Below are 22,115 nucleotides of genomic sequence, written 5' to 3' on the forward strand. Positions count from 1 at the left end.
GCAGACAAAAAATTATTTTGAATTTGCAACCTGATGGAGGTCAGTATAGATGGACTAATAGAGAAAGTCCCACACACTGCTAGAAGGCCAAATATTTTTTCAGAGCTAGATGCAGACAAAAAATTATTTTTAATTTGGAACCTGATGGAGGTCAGTATAGATGGACTAATAGAGAATGTCCCACACACTGCTAGAAGACCAAATATTTTTTCAGAGGTAGATGCAGATAAAAATTATTTTTAATTTGCAGCCTGATGGAGGTCAGTATAGATGGACTAATAGAGAAAGTCCCAAACACTGCTAGAAGGCCAAATATTTTTTCAGAGGTAGATGCAGAAAAAAAATATATTCAGTTTGCAACCTGATGGAGGTCAGTATAGATGGACTAATAGAGAAAGTCCCACACACTGCTAGAAGGCCAAATATTTTTTCAGAGGTAGATGCAGAAAAAAATTATATTCAGTTTGCAACCTGATGGAGGTCTGTATAGATGGATTAATAGAACAAGTCCCACACACAGATAGAAGCCCAATATTTTTTCAGAGGTAGATGCAGAAAAAAAATATATTCAGTTTGCAACCTGATGGAGGTCAGTATAGATGGACTAATAGAGAAAGTCCCACACACTGCTAGAAGGCCAAATATTTTTTCAGAGCTAGATGCAGATAAAAATTATTTTTAATTTGCAACCTGATGGAGGTCAGTATAGATGGACTAATAGAGAAACTCCCACACACTGCTAGAAGGCCAAATATTTTTTCAGAGCTAGATGCAGACAAAAAAATATTTTGAATTTGCAACCTGATGGAGGTCAGTATAGATGGACTAATAGAGAAAGTCCCACACACTGCTAGAAGGCCAAATATTTTTTCAGAGCTAGATGCAAATAAAAATTATTTTTAATTTGCAACCTGATGGAGGTCAGTATAGATGGACTAATAGAGAAAGTCCCACACACTGCTAGAAGGCCAAATATTTTTTCAGAGCTAGATGCAGAAAAAAATTATATTCAGTTTGCAACCTGATGGAGGTCAGTATAGATGGACTAATAGAACAAGTCCCACACACAGCTAGAAGCCCAAATATTTTTTCAGAGGTAGATGCAGAAAAAAATTATATTCAGTTTGCAACCTGATGGAGGTCTGTATAGATGGATTAATAGAACAAGCCCCACACACAGCTAGAAGCCCAATATTTTTTCAGAGGTAGATGCAGAAAAAAAATATATTCAGTTTGCAACCTGATGGAGGTCAGTATAGATGGACTAATAGAGAAAGTCCCACACACTGCTAGAAGGCCAAATATTTTTTCAGAGGTAGATGCAGATAAAAATTATTTTTAATTTGCAGCCTGATGGAGGTCAGTATAGATGGACTAATAGAGAAAGTCCCACACACTGCTAGAAGGCCAAATATTTTTTCAGAGCTAGATGCACAAAAAAATTATATTCAGTTTGCAACCTGATGGAGGTCAGTATAGATGGACTAATAGAACAAGTCCCACACACAGCTAGAAGCCCAAATATTTTTTCAGAGGTCGATGCAGAAAAAAATTATATTCAGTTTGCAACCTGATGGAGGTCTGTATAGATGGATTAATAGAACAAGTCCCACACACAGCTAGAAGCCCAATATTTTTTCAGAGGTAGATGCAGAAAAAAAATATATTCAGTTTGCAACCTGATGGAGGTCAGTATAGATGGACTAATAGAGAAAGTCCCACACACTGCTAGAAGGCCAAATATTTTTTCAGAGGTAGATGCAGAAAAAAAATATATTCAGTTTGCAACCTGATGGAGGTCAGTATAGATGGACTAATAGAGAAAGTCCCACACACTGCTAGAAGGCCAAATATTTTTTCAGAGGTAGATGCAGAAAAAAATTATATTCAGTTTGCAACCTGATGGAGGTCTGTATAGATGGATTAATAGAACAAGTCCCACACACAGCTAGAAGCCCAATATTTTTTCAGAGGTAGATGCAGAAAAAAAATATATTCAGTTTGCAACCTGATGGAGGTCAGTATAGATGGACTAATAGAGAAAGTCCCACACACTGCTAGAAGGCCAAATATTTTTTCAGAGCTAGATGCAGATAAAAATTATTTTTAATTTGCAACCTGATGGAGGTCAGTATAGATGGACTAATAGAGAAAGTCCCACACACTGCTAGAAGGCCAAATATTTTTTCAGAGCTAGATGCAGACAAAAAAATATTTTGAATTTGCAACCTGATGGAGGTCAGTATAGATGGACTAATAGAGAAAGTCCCACACACTGCAGGAAGGCCAAATATTTTTTCAGAGCTAGATGCAAATAAAAATTATTTTTAATTTGCAACCTGATGGAGGTTAGTATAGATGGACTAATAGAGAAAGTCCCACACACTGCTAGAAGGCCAAATATTTTTTCAGAGCTTGATGCAGAAAAAAATTATATTCAGTTTGCAACCTGATGGAGGTCAGTATAGATGGACTAATAGAACAAGTCCCACACACAGCTAGAAGCCCAAATATTTTTTCAGAGGTAGATGCAGAAAAAAATTATATTCAGTTTGCAACCTGATGGAGGTCTGTATAGATGGATTAATAGAACAAGTCCCACACACAGCTAGAAGCCCAATATTTTTTCAGAGGTAGATGCAGAAAAAAAATATATTCAGTTTGCAACCTGATGGAGGTCAGTATAGATGGACTAATAGAGAAAGTCCCACACACTGCTAGAAGGCCAAATATTTTTTCAGAGGTAGATGCAGATAAAAATTATTTTTAATTTGCAGCCTGATGGAGGTCAGTATAGATGGACTAATAGAGAAAGTCCCACACACTGCTAGAAGGCCAAATATTTTTTCAGAGCTAGATGCACAAAAAAATTATATTCAGTTTGCAACCTGATGGAGGTCAGTATAGATGGACTAATAGAACAAGTCCCACACACAGCTAGAAGCCCAAATATTTTTTCAGAGGTAGATGCAGAAAAAAATTATATTCAGTTTGCAACCTGATGGAGGTCTGTATAGATGGATTAATAGAACATGTCCCACACACAGCTAGAAGCCCAATATTTTTTCAGAGGTAGATGCAGAAAAAAAATATATTCAGTTTGCAACCTGATGGAGGTCAGTATAGATGGACTAATAGAGAAAGTCCCACACACTGCTAGAAGGCCAAATATTTTTTCAGAGGTAGATGCAGAAAAAAAATATATTCAGTTTGCAACCTGATGGAGGTCAGTATAGATGGACTAATAGAGAAAGTCCCACACACTGCTAGAAGGCCAAATATTTTTTCAGAGGTAGATGCAGAAAAAAATTATATTCAGTTTGCAACCTGATGGAGGTCTGTATAGATGGATTAATAGAACAAGTCCCACACACAGCTAGAAGCCCAATATTTTTTCAGAGGTAGATGCAGAAAAAAATATATTCAGTTTGCAACCTGATGGAGGTCAGTATAGATGGACTAATAGAGAAAGTCCCACACACTGCTAGAAGGCCAAATATTTTTTCAGAGGTAGATGCAGATAAAAATTATTTTTAATTTGCAGCCTGATGCAGGTCAGTATAGATGGACTAATAGAGAAAGTCCCACACACTGCTAGTAGGCCAAATATTTTTTCAGAGCTAGATGCAGACAAAAAATTATTTTGAATTTGCAACCTGATGGAGGACAGTATAGATGGACTAATAGAGAAAGTCCCACACACTGCTAGAAGGCCAAATATTTTTTCAGAGCTAGATGCAGACAAAAAATTATTTTTAATTTGGAACCTGATGGAGGTCAGTATAGATGGACTAATAGAGAATGTCCCACACACTGCTAGAAGACCAAATATTTTTTCAGAGGTAGATGCAGATAAAAATTATTTTTAATTTGCAGCCTGATGGAGGTCAGTATAGATGGACTAATAGAGAAAGTCCCAAACACTGCTAGAAGGCCAAATATTTTTTCAGAGGTAGATGCAGAAAAAAAATATATTCAGTTTGCAACCTGATGGAGGTCAGTATAGATGGACTAATAGAGAAAGTCCCACACACTGCTAGAAGGCCAAATATTTTTTCAGAGGTAGATGCAGAAAAAAATTATATTCAGTTTGCAACCTGATGGAGGTCTGTATAGATGGATTAATAGAACAAGTCCCACACACAGATAGAAGCCCAATATTTTTTCAGAGGTAGATGCAGAAAAAAAATATATTCAGTTTGCAACCTGATGGAGGTCAGTATAGATGGACTAATAGAGAAAGTCCCACACACTGCTAGAAGGCCAAATATTTTTTCAGAGCTAGATGCAGATAAAAATTATTTTTAATTTGCAACCTGATGGAGGTCAGTATAGATGGACTAATAGAGAAACTCCCACACACTGCTAGAAGGCCAAATATTTTTTCAGAGCTAGATGCAGACAAAAAAATATTTTGAATTTGCAACCTGATGGAGGTCAGTATAGATGGACTAATAGAGAAAGTCCCACACACTGCTAGAAGGCCAAATATTTTTTCAGAGCTAGATGCAAATAAAAATTATTTTTAATTTGCAACCTGATGGAGGTCAGTATAGATGGACTAATAGAGAAAGTCCCACACACTGCTAGAAGGCCAAATATTTTTTCAGAGCTAGATGCAGAAAAAAATTATATTCAGTTTGCAACCTGATGGAGGTCAGTATAGATGGACTAATAGAACAAGTCCCACACACAGCTAGAAGCCCAAATATTTTTTCAGAGGTAGATGCAGAAAAAAATTATATTCAGTTTGCAACCTGATGGAGGTCTGTATAGATGGATTAATAGAACAAGCCCCACACACAGCTAGAAGCCCAATATTTTTTCAGAGGTAGATGCAGAAAAAAAATATATTCAGTTTGCAACCTGATGGAGGTCAGTATAGATGGACTAATAGAGAAAGTCCCACACACTGCTAGAAGGCCAAATATTTTTTCAGAGGTAGATGCAGATAAAAATTATTTTTAATTTGCAGCCTGATGGAGGTCAGTATAGATGGACTAATAGAGAAAGTCCCACACACTGCTAGAAGGCCAAATATTTTTTCAGAGCTAGATGCACAAAAAAATTATATTCAGTTTGCAACCTGATGGAGGTCAGTATAGATGGACTAATAGAACAAGTCCCACACACAGCTAGAAGCCCAAATATTTTTTCAGAGGTCGATGCAGAAAAAAATTATATTCAGTTTGCAACCTGATGGAGGTCTGTATAGATGGATTAATAGAACAAGTCCCACACACAGCTAGAAGCCCAACATTTTTTCAGAGGTAGATGCAGAAAAAAAATATATTCAGTTTGCAACCTGATGGAGGTCAGTATAGATGGACTAATAGAGAAAGTCCCACACACTGCTAGAAGGCCAAATATTTTTTCAGAGGTAGATGCAGAAAAAAAATATATTCAGTTTGCAACCTGATGGAGGTCAGTATAGATGGACTAATAGAGAAAGTCCCACACACTGCTAGAAGGCCAAATATTTTTTCAGAGGTAGATGCAGAAAAAAATTATATTCAGTTTGCAACCTGATGGAGGTCTGTATAGATGGATTAATAGAACAAGTCCCACACACAGCTAGAAGCCCAATATTTTTTCAGAGGTAGATGCAGAAAAAAAATATATTCAGTTTGCAACCTGATGGAGGTCAGTATAGATGGACTAATAGAGAAAGTCCCACACACTGCTAGAAGGCCAAATATTTTTTCAGAGCTAGATGCAGATAAAAATTATTTTTAATTTGCAACCTGATGGAGGTCAGTATAGATGGACTAATAGAGAAAGTCCCACACACTGCTAGAAGGCCAAATATTTTTTCAGAGCTAGATGCAGACAAAAAAATATTTTGAATTTGCAACCTGATGGAGGTCAGTATAGATGGACTAATAGAGAAAGTCCCACACACTGCAGGAAGGCCAAATATTTTTTCAGAGCTAGATGCAAATAAAAATTATTTTTAATTTGCAACCTGATGGAGGTTAGTATAGATGGACTAATAGAGAAAGTCCCACACACTGCTAGAAGGCCAAATATTTTTTCAGAGCTTGATGCAGAAAAAAATTATATTCAGTTTGCAACCTGATGGAGGTCAGTATAGATGGACTAATAGAACAAGTCCCACACACAGCTAGAAGCCCAAATATTTTTTCAGAGGTAGATGCAGAAAAAAATTATATTCAGTTTGCAACCTGATGGAGGTCTGTATAGATGGATTAATAGAACAAGTCCCACACACAGCTAGAAGCCCAATATTTTTTCAGAGGTAGATGCAGAAAAAAAATATATTCAGTTTGCAACCTGATGGAGGTCAGTATAGATGGACTAATAGAGAAAGTCCCACACACTGCTAGAAGGCCAAATATTTTTTCAGAGGTAGATGCAGAAAAAAAATATATTCAGTTTGCAACCTGATGGAGGTCAGTATAGATGGACTAATAGAGAAAGTCCCACACACTGCTAGAAGGCCAAATATTTTTTCAGAGGTAAATGCAGAAAAAAATTATATTCAGTTTGCAACCTGATGGAGGTCTGTATAGATGGATTAATAGAACAAGTCCCACACACAGCTAGAAGCCCAATATTTTTTCAGAGGTAGATGCAGAAAAAAATATATTCAGTTTGCAACCTGATGGAGGTCAGTATAGATGGACTAATAGAGAAAGTCCCACACACTGCTAGAAGGCCAAATATTTTTTCAGAGGTAGATGCAGATAAAAATTATTTTTAATTTGCAGCCTGATGGAGGTCAGTATAGATGGACTAATAGAGAAAGTCCCACACACTGCTAGAAGGCCAAATATTTTTTCAGAGCTAGATGCAGATAAAAATTATTTTTAATTTGCAACCTGATGGAGGTCAGTATAGATGGACTAATAGAGAAAGTCCCACACACTGCTAGAAGGCCAAATATTTTTTCAGAGCTAGATGCAGAAAAAAATTATATTCAGTTTGCAACCTGATGGAGGTCAGTATAGATGGACTAATAGAACAAGTCCCACACACAGCTAGAAGCCCAAATATTTTTTCAGAGGTAGATGCAGAAAAAAATTATATTCAGTTTGCAACCTGATGGAGGTCTGTATAGATGGATTAATAGAACAAGTCCCACACACAGCTAGAAGCCCAATATTTTTTCAGAGGTAGATGTAGAAAAAAAATATATTCAGTTTGCAACCTGATGGAGGTCAGTATAGATGGACCAATAGAGAAAGTCCCACACACTGCTAGAAGGCCAAATATTTTTTCAGAGGTAGATGCAGATAAAAATTATTTTTAATTTGCAGCCTGATGGAGGTCAGTATAGATGGACTAATAGAGAAAGTCCCACACACTGCTAGAAGGCCAAATATTTTTTCAGAGCTAGATGCACAAAAAAATTATATTCAGTTTGCAACCTGATGGAGGTCAGTATAGATGGACTAATAGAACAAGTCCCACACACAGCTAGAAGCCCAAATATTTTTTCAGAGGTAGATGCAGAAAAAAATTATATTCAGTTTGCAACCTGATGGAGGTCTGTATAGATGGATTAATAGAACAAGTCCCACACACAGCTAGAAGCCCAATATTTTTTCAGAGGTAGATGCAGAAAAAAAATATATTCAGTTTGCAACCTGATGGAGGTCAGTATAGATGGACTAATAGAGAAAGTCCCACACACTGCTAGAAGGCCAAATATTTTTTCAGAGGTAGATGCAGAAAAAAAATATATTCAGTTTGCAACCTGATGGAGGTCAGTATAGATGGACTAATAGAGAAAGTCCCACACACTGCTAGAAGGCCAAATATTTTTTCAGAGGTAGATGCAGAAAAAAATTATATTCAGTTTGCAACCTGATGGAGGTCTGTATAGATGGATTAATAGAACAAGTCCCACACACAGCTAGAAGCCCAATATTTTTTCAGAGGTAGATGCAGAAAAAAATATATTCAGTTTGCAACCTGATGGAGGTCAGTATAGATGGACTAATAGAGAAAGTCCCACACACTGCTAGAAGGCCAAATATTTTTTCAGAGGTAGATGCAGATAAAAATTATTTTTAATTTGCAGGCTGATGGAGGTCAGTATAGATGGACTAATAGAGAAAGTCCCACACACTGCTAGTAGGCCAAATATTTTTTCAGAGCTAGATGCAGACAAAAAATTATTTTGAATTTGCAACCTGATGGAGGTCAGTATAGATGGACTAATAGAGAAAGTCCCACACACTGCTAGAAGGCCAAATATTTTTTCAGAGCTAGATGCAGACAAAAAAATATTTTTAATTTGCAACCTGATGGAGGTCAGTATAGATGGACTAATAGAGAAAGTCCCACACACTGCTAGAAGGCCAAATATTTTTTCAGAGCTAGATGCAGAAAAAAATTATATTCAGTTTGCAACCTGATGGAGGTCAGTATAGATGGACTAATAGAATGATGCTATGCCCAAAAGATTTTACTTCACTAGGTGCAGTAAAAAAATTGGTATTCTATACACAGGTCGTATATCTTGCAACACAGATAGGCTACTCCACTGACTAACACACTCTGCAATAGGCCAAAAAGGATTAGCTTTGCTAGATTCAGCCAAATGCTGTGAAAAAACTTGCACAGCACTGGCACAGACCTGCCTGGCAAAAACTGATAGGAACTGATGTAACCTAGTCCTGAAAAGGACTGCAATTACAATTAGTCTTTACTCCCACAATCTATCTATTTAAGAGCACAGACCTGCCTGATAAAAGTCGTAGGAAATGCTGTAACCTAGTCATTAAAAGGACTGCAATCACAACTATTCCCTACTCCCAAGCTATCTGTAGATTTGTGCGAAAATTGGCTTGAAATTAACAAGGTATAGCGCACACAGCAACAGCGGTGCCGTCTAACACGCAGCTGCAGCAGTGAGAAAATGGTGGCGACGGGGAAAATGGCTTGGTCTTATAGGGCAAGGACATGTGACATACACTGCCAATGACACATGCCCTTGATTGTGTGAAAAAAATCACTTCGCTCCGTGTGTGCGCTGCTGATAGGCTGACAGATTGCACCTCCCCACTGTAAATGCGGGAAAGAGAAAAAAAAATGGAGATCTTCATTATTCCTGCAGAGATACATCCCCTGCCCCTCCCCCCACCCCGCTGTACACTCAAACTGTGTATTAACATTAATTTTCATCATTACTGAGAAAAAATCCAGTTATGATTTTGGTGCACGAACAGTTATCGAACATAACCTCGAACAGCCGAATTTTTCTCAAATCGTTCGTGTTCGCCGAACGGCTCGAACACCGCCCAAAACAGCTCGAATTTGAGATTGGCGAACAGTTCGAGTGGAACAACGCTCATCTCTAGTCATTTTATCAGACTTTCAGTTAGGGCAAATGTCAGTGAGCGTTCCGATTTCAGTTCCAGAGCGATTCGCCCAATGAGTCCTTGAAATTTAGTCATTTTCAGCCAATTTCTGTTTTTTTGAAAATTTCACTTTTTTGTGAAAATATCCACTAAATGAGGGAATAATATGTGTGAAGGTGGCACAGGAGAGTTCCAAATGTGTGTGGGTAGAATATATATCCCACGGGGGTAAAATTGAAAAAAGTTGAAAAAAATTTTTCTTTGGACTTAGTCATTTTTCCGGCATTTATCGACTTTCAGATAGGGGAAATGTCAGTGAGCATTCCGATTTCAGTTCCAGAGCGATTCGCCCAATGAGTCCTTGATATTTAGTCGTTTTCAGAAAATTTTCTGGATTTTTGAAAATTTAACTTTTTTGTGAAAATATCCACTAAATGAGGGAATAATATGTGTGAGGGTACCCCAGGAGAGTTCCAAATGTGTGTGGGTAGAATATATATCCCACGGGGGTAAAATTGAAAAAAGTTTTTTTTGGACTTAGTCATTTTTCCGGCGTGTATCAGACTTTCAGATAGGGGAAATGTCAGTGAGCGTTCCGATTTCAGTTCCAGAGCGATTCGCCGAATGAGTCCTTGATATTTAGTCGTTTTCAGACAATTTTCTGGATTTTTGAAAATTTCACTTTTTTGTGAAAATATCCAATAAATGAGGGAATAATTTGTGTGAGGGTACCCCAGGAGAGTTCCAAATGTGTGTGGGTAGAATATATATCCCACGGGGGTAGGTAAATTGAAAAAAGTTGAAAAAATTTTTTTTTGGACTTAGTCATTTTTCCGACGTTTATCAGACTTTCAGATAGGGCAAATATCAGTGAGCGTTCCGATTTCAGTTCCAGAACGATTCGCCCAATGAGTCCTTGATATTTAGTCGTTTTCAGCCAATTTTCTGGATTTTTGAAAATTTTACTTTTTTGTGAAAATATCCACTAAATGAGGGAATAATATGTGTGATGGTACCCCAGGAGAGTTCCAAATGTGTGTGGGTAGAACATATATCCCATGGGGGTAGGTAAATTGAAAAAAGTTGAAAAAAATTTTTTCTTGGACTTAGTCATTTTTCCGGCGTTTATCATACTTTCAGATAGGGGAAATGTCTGTGAGCATTCCGATTTCAGTTCCAGAGCGATTCGCCCAATCAGTCCTTGATATTTAGTCGTTTTCAGCCAATATTTTGGATTTTTGAAAATTTCACCTTTTTGTGAAAATATCCATTAAATGAGGGAATAATATGTGTGAGGGTACCCCAGGAGAGTTCCAAATGTGTGTGGGTAGAATATATATCCCACGGGGGTAAAATTGAAAAAAGTTGAAAAAAATTTTTTTTTTGACTGTCATTTTTTCGGCGTTTATCAGACTTTCAGATAGGAGAAATGTCAGTGAGCGTTTCGATTTCAGTTCCAGAGTGATTCGCCCAATGAGTCCTTGATATTTAGTCGTTTTCAGCCAATTTCTGGATTTTTGAAAATTTCACTTTTATGTGAAAATATCCACTAAATGAGGGAATAATATGTGCGAGGGTACCCCAGGAGAGTTCAAAATGAGTGTGGATAGAATATATATCCCACGGGGGTAAAATTGACAAAAGTTTAAAAATTTTTTTTTTTGGACTTAGTCATTTTTTCGGCGTTTATCAGACTTTCAGATAGGAGAAATGTCAGTGAGCATTCCCATTTCAGTTCCAGAGCGATTCGCCCAATGAGTCCTTGATATTTAGTCGTTTTCAGAAAATTTTCTGGATTTTTGAAAATTTAACTTTTTTGTGAAAATATCCACTAAATGACGGAATAATATGTGTGAGGATACCCCAGGAGAGTTCCAAATGTGTGTGGGTAGAATATATATCCCACGGGGGCAAAATTGAAAAAAGTTGAAACATTTTTTTTTTTTTGACTTAGTCATTTTATCAGACTTAAAGAAAGGGTAAATGTCAGTGAGCATTCCAATTTCAGTTCTAGAGCGATTCGCCCAATGAGTCCTTGAAATTTAGTCTTTTTCAGCCAATATATTGGATATTTGAAAATTTCCCTTTTTTGTGAAAATATCCACTAAATGAGGGAATAATATGTGTGAGGGTACCCCAGGAAAGTTCCAAATGTGTGTGGGTAGAATATATATCCCACGGGGGTAAAATTGAAAAAAGTTGAAAAAAATTTTTTTTTGGACTTAGTCATTTTATCAGACTTTCAGATAGGGGAAATGTCAGTGAGCGTTCCGATTTCAGTTCCAGAGCGATTAGCCCAATGAGTCCTTGAAATTAAGTCGTTTTCAGACAATTTTATGGATTTTTGAAAACTATACATTTTTGTAAAAATATTCACTAAATGAGGGAATAATATGTGTGAGTGTACCCCAGGAGACTTCCAAATGTGCGTGGGTACAATATATATGCCACGGGGGTAAAATTGATAAAAGTTGAAAAGAAATTTTTTTTTGAACTTAGTCATTTTTCCGGCATTTATCAGACTTTCAAATAGGGGAAATGTCAGTGAGCATTCCGATTTCAGTTCCAGAGCGATTCGCCCAATGAGTCCTTGATATTTAGTCGTTTTCAGCCAATTTCTGGATTTTTGAAAATTTCACTTTTATGAGAAAATATCCACTAAATGAGGGAATAATATGTGTGAGGGTACCCCAGGAGAGTTCCAAATGTGTGTGGGTAGAATATATATCCCACGGGGGTAAAATTGAAAAAAGTTGAAAAAAATTTTTTTTGGACTTAGTCATTTTTCCGGCGTTTATCAGACTTTCAAATAGGGCAAATGTCAGTGAGCGTTCCGATTTCAGTTCCAGAGCGATTCGCCCAATGAGTCCTTGATATTTAGTCGTTTTTAGAAAATTTTCTGGATTTTTGAAAATTTAACATTTTGTGAAAATATCCACTAAATGAGGGAATAATATGTGTGAGGGTACCCCATGAGAGTTCCAAATGTGTGTTGGGTAGAAAATATATCCCACGGGGTCAAAATTGAAAAAAGTTGAAACATTTTTTTTTTTGACTTAGTCATTTTATCAGACTTTCAGAAAGGGTAAATGTCAGTGAGCATTCCGATTTCAGTTCTAGAGTGATTCGCCCAATGAGTCCTTGAAATTTAGTCGTTTTCAACCAATATTTTGGATTTTTGAAAATTTCCCTTTTTTGTGAAAATATCCGCTAATTGAGGGAATAATATGTGTGAGGGTACCCCAGGAAAGTTCCAAATGTGTGTGGGTAGAATATATATATCCCACGGGGGAAAAATTGAAAAAAGTTGAACATTTTTTTTTTTGGACTTAGTCATTTTATCAGACTTTCAGATAGGGCAAATGTCAGTGAGAGTTCCGATTTCAGTTCCAGAGCGATTCGTCCAATGAGTCCTTGATATTTAGTCGTTTTCAGCCAATATTTTGGATTTTTGAAAATTTCACTTTTTTTGTGAAAATATCCACTAATTGAGGGAATAATATGTGTGAGGGTACTCCAGGAGAGTTCCAAAGGTGTATGGGTAGAATATATATCCCAAGGGGGTAAAATTGAAAAAAGTTGAAAAAAATTTTTTTTTGGACTTAGTCATTTTATCAGACTTTCAGATAGGGGAAATGTCAGTGAGCGTTCCGATTTCAGTTCCAGAGCGATTCGCCCAATGAGTCCTTCATATTTAGTCGTTTTCAGCCAATTTTATGGATTTTTGAAAACTATACATTTTTGTAAAAATATTCATTAAATGAGGGAATAATATGCGTGAGTGTACCCCAGGAGAGTTCCAAATGTGTGTGGGTAGAATATACATCCCACAGGGGTAAAATTGAAAACAGTTGAAAAAATTTTTTTTTTGTACTTAGTCATTTTTCTGGCATTTATCAGACTTTCAGATAGGAGAAATGTCAGTGAGCGTTCCGATTACAGTTCCAGAGCGATTCGCCCAATGAGTCCTTGATATTTAGTCGTTTTCAGCCAATTTTCTGGATTTTTGAAAATTTCACTTTTTTGTGAAAATATCCACTAAATGAGGGAATAATATGTGTGTGGGTACCCCAGGAGAGTTCCAAATGTGTGTGGGTAGAATATATATCCCACGGGGGTAAAATTGATAAAAGTTGAAAATTATTTTTTTTTTAACATAGTCATTTTTCCGGCGTTTATCAGACTTTCAAATAGGGGAAATGTCAGTGAGCTTTACAATTTCAGTACCAGAGCGATTCGCCCAATGAGTCCTTGATATTTCGTCGTTTTCAGGCAATTTTCTGAATTTTTGAAAATTTCACTTTTCTGTGTAAATATCCACTAAATGAGGGAATAATATGTGTGAGGGTTCCCCAGGAGAGTTACAAATGTGTGTGGGTAGAATATATATCCCACGGCAGTAAAATTGAAAAAAGTTGAAAAAAATTTTTTTTTGGACTTAGTCATTTTATCAGACTTTCAGATAGGGCAAATGTCAGTGAGCATTCCGATTTCAGTTCCAGAGCGAATCGCCCAATGAGTCCTTGATATTTAGTCGTTTTCAGCCAATATTTAGGATTTTTGAAAATTTCACTTTTTTGTGAAAATATCCACTAAATAAGGGAATAATATATGTGTGAGGGTACCCCATGAGAGTTCTAAATGTGTGTGGGTAGAATATATATCCCACGGGGGTAAAATTGAAAAAAGTTGAAAAACATTTTTTTTTGGACTTAGTCATTTTTTCGGCGTTTATCAGACTTTCATATAGGAGAAATGTCAGTGAGCGTTCCGATTTCAGTTCCAGAGCGATTCGCCCAAAGAGTCCTTGATATTTAGTCGTTTTCAGCTAATTTCTGGATTTTTGAAAATTTCACTTTTATGTGAAAATATCCACTAAATAAGGGAATAATATATGTGTGAGGGTACCCCAGGAGAGTTCCAAATGTGTGTGGGTAGAATAAATATCCCACGGGGGTAAAATTGAAAAAAGTTGAAAAACATTTTTTTTTGTACTTAGTCATTTTTCTGGCATTTATCAGACTTTCAGATAGGAGAAATGTCAGTGAGCGTTCCGATTTCAGTTCCAGAGCGATTCGCCCAATGAGTCGTTGATATTTAGTCGTTTTCAGCCAATTTTCTGGATTTTTGGAAATTTCACTTTTTTGTGAAAATATCCACTAAATGAGGGAATAATATGTGTGAGGGTACCCCAGGAGAGTTCAAAATGAGTGTGGGTAGAATATATATCCCACGGGGGTAAAATTGAAAAAAGTTGAAAAAAAAATTTTTTTGGACTTAGTCATTTTTCTGGCGTTTATCAGACTTTCAAATAGAGCAAATGTCAGTGAGCGTTCCGTTTTCAGTTCCAGAGCGATTCGCCCAATGAGTCCTTGATATTTAGTCGTTTTTAGAAAATTTTCTGGATTTTTGAAAATTTAAAATTTTGTGAAAATATCCACTAAATGACGGAATAATATGTGTGAGGGTACCCCAGGAGAGTTCCAAATGTGTGTGGGTAGAAAATATATCCCACGGGGTCAAAATTGAAAAAAGTTGAAACATTTTTTTTTTTGACTTAGTCATTTTATCAGACTTTCAGAAAGGGTAAATGTCAGTGAGCATTCCGATTTCAGTTCTAGAGCGATTCGCCCAATGAGTCCTTGAAATTTAGTCGTTTTCAACCAATATTTTGGATTTTTGAAAATTTCCCTTTTTTGTGAAAATATCCGCTAATTGAGGGAATAATATGTGTGAGGGTACCCCAGGAAAGTTCCAAATGTGTGTGGGTAGAATATATATATATCCCACGGGGGAAAAATTGAAAAAAGTTGAACATTTTTTTTTTGGACTTAGTCATTTTATCAGACTTTCAGATAGGGCAAATGTCAGTGAGAGTTCCGATTTCAGTTCCAGAGCGATTCGTCCAATGAGTCCTTGATATTTAGTCGTTTTCAGCCAATATTTTGGATTTTTGAAAATTTCACTTTTTTTGTGAAAATATCCACTAATTGAGGGAATAATATGTGTGAGGGTACTCCAGGAGAGTTCCAAAGGTGTGTGGGTAGAATATATATCCCACGGGGGTAAAATTGAAAAAAGTTGAAAAACATTTTTTTTTGGACTTAGTCATTTTTTCGGCGTTTATCAGACTTTCATATAGGAGAAATGTCAGTGAGCGTTCCGATTTCAGTTCCAGAGCGATTCGCCCAATGAGTCCTTGATATTTAGTCGTTTTCAGCTAATTTCTGGATTTTTGAAAATTTCACTTTTATGTGAAAATATCCACTAAATGAGGGAATAATATGTGTGAGGGTACCCCAGGAGAGTTCCAAATGTGTGTGGGTAGAATATATATCCCACGGGGGTAAAATTGAAAAAAGTTGATAAAAAATTTTTTTGGGACTTAGTAATTTTTCTGGCATTTATCAGACTTTCAGCTAGGGCAAATGTCAGTGAGCATTCCGATTTCAGTACCAGAGCGATTCGCCCAATGAGTCCTTGAAATTTAGTCGTTTTCAGCCAATATTTTGGATTTTTGAAAATTTCACTTTTTTGTGAAAATATCCACTAAATGAGGGAATAATATGTGTGAGGGTACCCCAGGAGAGTTCCAAATGTGTGTGGGTAGAATATATATCCCACGGGGGTAAAATTGATAAAAGTTGAAAATTTTTTTTTTTTGAACTTAGTCATTTTTCCGGCGTTTATCAGACTTTCAAATAGGGGAAATGTCAGTGAGCGTTCCGATTTCAGTACCAGAGCGATTCGCCCAATGAGTCCTTGATATTTCGTCGTTTTCAGGCAATTTTCTGAATTTTTGAAAATTTCACTTTTTTGAGAAAATATCCACTAAATGAGGGAATAATATGTGTGAGGGTACCCCAGGAGAGTTCAAAATGAGTGTGGGTAGAATATATATCCCACGGGGGTAAAATTGAAAAAAGTTGAAAAAAAATTTTTTTTGGACTTAGTCATTTTTCCGACGTTTATCAGACTTTCAAATAGGGCAAATGTCAGTGAGCGTTCCGATTTCAGTTCCAGAGCGATTCGCCCAATGAGTCCTTGATATTTAGTCGTTTTTAGAAAATTTTCTGGATTTTTGAAAATTTAACATTTTGTGAAAATATCCACTAAATGACGGAATAATATGTGTGAGGGTACCCCAGGAGAGTTCCAAATGTGTGTGGGTAGAAAATATATCCCACGGGGTCAAAATTGAAAAAAGTTGAAACATTTTTTTTTTTGACTTAGTCATTTTAGCAGACTTTCAGAAAGGGTAAATGTCAGTGAGCATTCCGATTTCAGTTCTAGAGCGATTCGCCCAATGAGTCCTTGAAATTTAGTCGTTTTCAACCAATATTTTGGATTTTTGAAAATTTCCCTTTTTTGTGAAAATATCCACTAATTGAGGGAATAATATGTGTGAGGGTACCCCAGGAAAGTTCCAAATGTGTGTGGGTAGAATATATATATCCCACGGGGGAAAAATTGAAAAAAGTTGAACATTTTTTTTTTTGGACTTAGTCATTTTATCAGACTTTCAGATAGGGCAAATGTCAGTGAGAGTTCCGATTTCAGTTCCAGAGCGATTCGTCCAATGAGTCATTGATATTTAGTCGTTTTCAGCCAATATTTTGGATTTTTGAAAATTTCACTTTTTTTGTGAAAATATCCACTAATTGAGGGAATAATATGTGTGAGGGTACTCCAGGAGAGTTCCAAAGGTGTGTGGGTAGAATATATATCCCACGGGGGTAAAATTGAAAAAAGTTGAAAAAAATTTTTTTTTGGACTTAGTCATTTTATCAGACTTTCAGATAGGGGAAATGTCAGTGAGCATTCCGATTTCAGTTCCAGAGCGATTCGCCCAATGAGTCCTTCATATTTAGTCGTTTTCAGCCAATTTTATGGATTTTTGAAAACTATACATTTTTGTAAAAATATTCATTAAATGAGGGAATAATATGCGTGAGTGTACCCCAGGAGAGTTCCAAATGTGTGTGGGTAGAAGATATATCCCACGGGGGTAAAATTGAAAAAAGTTGATAAAAAATTTTTTTTGGACTTAGTCATTTTTCTGGCATTTATCAGACTTTCAGATAGGGCAAATGTCAGTGAGCATTCCGATTTCAGTACCAGAGCGATTCGCCCAATGAGTCCTTGAAATTTAGTCGTTTTCAGCCAATATTTAGGATTTTTGAAAATTTCACTTTTTTGTGAAAATATCCACTAAATGAGGGAATTATATGTGTGAGGGTACCCCAGGATTGTTCCAAATGTGTGTGGGTAGAATATATATCCCACGGGGGTAAAATTGATAAAAGTTGAAAAATTATTTTTTTTGAACATAGTCATTTTTCCGGCGTTTATCAGACTTTCAAATAGGGGAAATGTCAGTGAGCGTTACGATTTCAGTACCAGAGTGATTCGCCCAATGAGTCCTTGATATTTCATCGTTTTCAGGCAATTTTCTGAATTTTTGAAAATTTCACTTTTTTGTGTAAATATCCACTAAATGAGGGAATAATATGTGTGAGGGTTCCCCAGGAGAGTTACAAATGTGTGTGGGTAGAATATATATCCCACGGCGGTAAAATTGAAAAAAGTTGAAAAAAATTTTTTTTTGGACTTAGTCATTTTATCAGACTTTTAGATAGGGCAATTGTCAGTGAGCGTTCCGATTTCAATTCCAGAGCGATTCGCCCAATGAGTCCTTGATATTTAGTCGTTTTCAGCCAATATTTAGGATTTTTGAAAATTTCACTTTTTTGTGAAAATATCCACTAAATAAGGGAATAATATATGTGTGAGGGTACCCCAAGAGAGTTCCAAATGTGTGTGGGTAGAATATATATCCCACGGGGGTAAAATTGAAAAAAGTTGAAAAACATTTTTTTTTGGACTTAGTCATTTTTTCGGCGTTTATCAGACTTTCATATAGGAGAAATGTCAGTGAGCGTTCCGATTTCAGTTCCAGAGCGATTCGCCCAATGAGTCCTTGATATTTAGTCGTTTTCAGCCAATTTCTGGATTTTTGAAAATTTCACTTTTATGTGAAAATATCCACTAAATGAGGGAATAATATGTGTGAGGGTACCCCAGGAGAGTTCCAAATGTGTGTGGGTAGAATATATATCCCACGGGGGTAAAATTGAAAAAAGTTGATAAAAAATTTTTTTGGGACTTAGTAATTTTTCTGGCATTTATCAGACTTTCAGCTAGGGCAAATGTCAGTGAGCATTCCGATTTCAGTACCAGAGCGATTCGCCCAATGAGTCCTTGAAATTTAGTCGTTTTCAGCCAATATTTTGGATTTTTGAAAATTTCACTTTTTTGTGAAAATATCCACTAAATGAGGGAATAATATGTGTGAGGGTACCCCAGGAGAGTTCCAAATGTGTGTGGGTAGAATATATATCCCATGGCGGTAAAATCGAAAAAAGTTGAAAAATTTTTTGGGGGGGATTTAGTCATTTTTCCGGCGTTTATCAGACTTTTAGATAGGGGAAATGTCAGTGAGAGTTCCGATTTCAATTCCATAGCGATTCGCCCAATGAGTCCTTGATATTTAGTCGTTTTCAGCCAATATTTTGTATTTTTGAAAATTTCACTTTTTTGTGAAAATATCCACTAAATGAGGGTATAATATGTGTGAGGGTACCCCAGGAGAGTTCCAAATGTGTGTGGGTAGAATATATATCCCAAGGGTGTACAATTGAAAAAAGTTGAAAAAAATTTTTTTTTGGACTTAGTCATTTTTCCGGCGTTTATCAGACTTTCAGATAGGAGATATGTCAGTAAGCGTTCCGATTTCAGTTCCAGAGCGATTCGCCGGATGAGTCCTTGATATTTCGTAGTTTTCAGGCAATTTTCAGAATTTTTGAAAATTTCACTTTTTTGTGAAAATATCCACTAAATGAGGGAATAATATGTGTGAGGGTTCCCCAGGAGAGTTCCAAATGTGTGTGGGTAGAATATATATCCCAAGGGGGTAAAATCGAAAAAAGTTGAAAATTTTTTTTTTTTGGATTTAGTCATTTTTCCGGCATTTATCAGACTTTTAGATAGGGGAAATGTCAGTGAGTGTTCCGATTTCAATTCCATAGCGATTCGCTCAATGAGTCCTTGATATTTAGTCGTTTTCAGGACCAGGGGAGGAGTCCTGAGGAGATAATTTGCATATTCCCACTGCATTTTGGGGTAAGTGAAGAGTCTCCGCGAGCTCAAAGAACACTGGATTTTGGCTGTTGGAGCTGAAAAGAGGACATCGGTAAACCAGGGGAGGAGTCCTGAGGAGAATTTTTGCATATTCCTACTGCATTTTGGGTAAGTGAAGAGTCTCCGCGAGCTCAAAGAACACTAGTTTTTGGCTGTTGGAGCTGAGAAGAGGACATCGGTAAACCAGGGGAGGAGTCCTGAGGAGATAATTTGCATATTCCCACTGCATTTTGGGGTAAGTGAAGAGTCTCCGCGAGCTCAAAGAACACTGGATTTTGGCTGTTGGAGCTGAAAAGAGGACATCGGTAAACCAGGGGAGGAGTCCTGAGGAGATAATTTGCATATTCCCACTGCATTTTGGGGTAAGTGAAGAGTCTCCGCGAGCTCAAAGAACACTGGATTTTGGCTGTTGGAGCTGAAAAGAGGACATCGGTAAACCAGGGGAGGAGTCCTGAGGAGATAATTTGCATATTCCCACTGCATTTTGGGGTGAGTGAAGAGTCTCCGCGAGCTCAAAGAAAACTGGATTTTGGCTGTTGGAGCTGAAAAGAGGACATCGGTAAACCAGGGGAGGAGTCCTGAGGAGATAATTTGCATATTCCCACTGCATTTTGGGGTAAGTGAAGAGTCTCCGCGAGCTCAAAGAACACTGGATTTTGGCTGTTGGAGCTGAAAAGAGGACATCGGTAAACCAGGGGAGGAGTCCTGAGGAGATAATTTGCATATTCCCACTGCATTTTGGGGTAAGTGAAGAGTCTCCGTGAGCTCAAAGAACACTGGATTTTGGCTGTTGGAGCTGAAAAGAGGACATCGGTAAACCAGGGGAGGAGTCCTGAGGAGATAATTTGCATATTCCCACTGCATTTTGGGGTAAGTGAAGAGTCTCCGCGAGCTCAAAGAACACTGGATTTTGGCTGTTGGAGCTGAAAAGAGGACATCGGTAAACCAGGGGAGGAGTCCTGAGGAGATAATTTGCATATTCCCACTGCATTTTGGGGTAAGTGAAGAGTCTCCGCGAGCTCAAAGAACACTGGATTTTGGCTGTTGGAGCTGAAAAGAGGACATCGGTAAACCAGGGGAGGAGTCCTGAGGAGATAATTTGCATATTCCCACTGCATTTTGGGGTAAGTGAAGAGTCTCCGCGAGCTCAAAGAACACTGGATTTTGGCTGTTGGAGCTGAAAAGAGGACATCGGTAAACCAGGGGAGGAGTCCTGAGGAGATAATTTGCATATTCCCACTGCATTTTTGGGTAAGTGAAGAGTCTCCGAGAGCTCAAAGAACACTGGATTTTGGCTGTTGGAGCTGAAAAGAGGACATCGGTAAACCAGGGGAGGAGTCCTGAGGAGATAATTTGCATATTCCCACTGCATTTTGAAGCTTTTTTTCTCTGTTTTCAGAACATTAACAATAAGAACATGGAAGAGTCCAGGAGCCATTTGGTGAGCTGCATATCCTGCTACATGTTCACAGACTTGCCAGTGGAAAAGCCAAACTTCACATGCCAGAAATGCAAGCTTGTGTCCCTGTTGGAGGAAAAGTTGCGAAATCTAGGAGAGAGGTTAACTACCTTGAAAATCATTAAGGAAGGTGAAGAGTTCTTAGACAGAGCAGAATTATCTCTTCATGATTCAGAAAGAGAAGAAATTCGAACTGCACCTGACGAAACAGAGCAATGGAAGCATGTGACCCACAGAAGCAGGAGGATCGAGAGGCAGTCAGCACCCATACTGCTCAGGAACCAGTACCAGGCTCTCACGCAGGAGAACCATGAAGAAATACAGCAAAATAAGACTTTGCCAGCAATGAATAACCTTGTAAGCCCTCAGAATCCTCCTGGATGGAGAAAGAAGAATGTTGTGAAGAAAAAACGGAGAGTGGTGGTCATGGGGGATTCCCTGTTAAGAGGAACAGAGGCCGCTATCTGCAGACCAGACATAACCTCAAGAGAAATGTACTGTCTTCCAGGAGCAAAAATTAAAGATGTGTCTGACAGGATATCAAGACTCTTCAGACCTACAGATCACTACCCATTCCTGCTAATACATGTGGGGACAAATGACACCGCAAGAAAGGACCTGGAAACCATCTGCAGTGACTTTGAAGACTTAGGCTAGAAAGTGAAAGAATTGGGAGCGCAGGTGGTCTTCTCATCCATCCTCCCAGTGGATGGCCATGGAACAATGAGGTGGAATAAGATTCTACAGGTGAACAACTGGCTACGTCGATGGTGCCGTCAACAAGGATTTGGATTTCTGGATCACGGAATGAATTACCTATACGATGGACTACTTGCTAGAGATGGGATGCACCTTACGAAGACTGGAAAACATGTATTTGGAAGTCGCCTTGCTACACTCATCAGAAGAGCTTTAAACTAGAACAATGTGGGAAGGGAAGCAAAAGGCCAGAAAAAGCCATACAGCTGACAAATACTATTGAGATCTCTGCTACTGGAAGTGGAAAGGAAGAACAAAGACAAAACAATTTAAATAATAAAAATATGGGAGGAAGAGAAACCAATCACAAACTAAAATGTTTTTATACAAATGCACAAAGCATGGGCAACAAACAAGGAGAATTGGAA

The sequence above is a fragment of the Phyllobates terribilis genome, unplaced genomic scaffold (assembly GCF_046119375.1).
Source record: "Phyllobates terribilis strain yellow unplaced genomic scaffold, ASM4611937v1 Scaffold_26__1_contigs__length_17865784, whole genome shotgun sequence".
NCBI lineage: Eukaryota > Metazoa > Chordata > Amphibia > Anura > Dendrobatidae > Phyllobates > Phyllobates terribilis.